We start from the raw sequence: 784 nt of genomic DNA, 5'->3' as shown, positions 1-784 counted from the left end.
ACACAATGAAAGCAGTGGGGGAGGGACATGTCTGAGACAAGCAGCAAAGGTCAGATAAGTTGATGTTAGGTGAAATAGACGCCAAAATAAGTATTCAAATGTTTTTTTTTGTAACTGTTTGTAACATATTTATGAGATGATTTCTTTGTTGTCAAGACTGACTTTGAACCCCAGCTTCCTGAGTAGTGAGGATTACAAGCTTGAGATACCCATATTCAGCAATGATATAACATATGTAAGAATAAATAAATTTCTTGTTATTTGAATTATAGAGGCTCAATTTAACAAATTAACATTTAGATATTTATTTAGTTATTGAATCTGCACCTGCAGTGTGAGAAAATTTTTCATTTTTATGAAAAAATATACACTCAAAGGTTTAAATGACAGAATCTTTGCACAAATTGAAATAATCTAATATTCAATAGCGATGAAGGGATAGTTAATCAAATTTCTCATGTAAGCTAAAAGCAATAGGCTGTGTCAGGGTGAATGAAGTAATTTTTCATTAAATTAAATATTATCTACTGTGGTCACATGATTTTCTCTTCTTTTAAACCTAAACTTTTTTGACATAAAATATAGGTTCATACATTTTTTGAGTATATAAAAATCTTAATTACTGGTCATTTATTTCTGAAGTTTGAGTACTGAGACATTTCAGAGAAGCACTGAATTTCATGTATTTTATGTCAACAGTGATTTTTAGAAATTGAATCAATCTCCATATGAGATAAAGAAAGATATTCAATTACTTATGCAATTATTCCTATAGACTTGAATG

The sequence above is a fragment of the Dipodomys spectabilis genome, unplaced genomic scaffold (genome assembly GCF_019054845.1).
Source record: "Dipodomys spectabilis isolate Male_0828 unplaced genomic scaffold, ASM1905484v1 ptg001319l, whole genome shotgun sequence".
In the NCBI taxonomy this organism is placed as follows: domain Eukaryota; kingdom Metazoa; phylum Chordata; class Mammalia; order Rodentia; family Heteromyidae; genus Dipodomys; species Dipodomys spectabilis.
Note: the sequence above shows the minus strand (reverse complement) of the source record.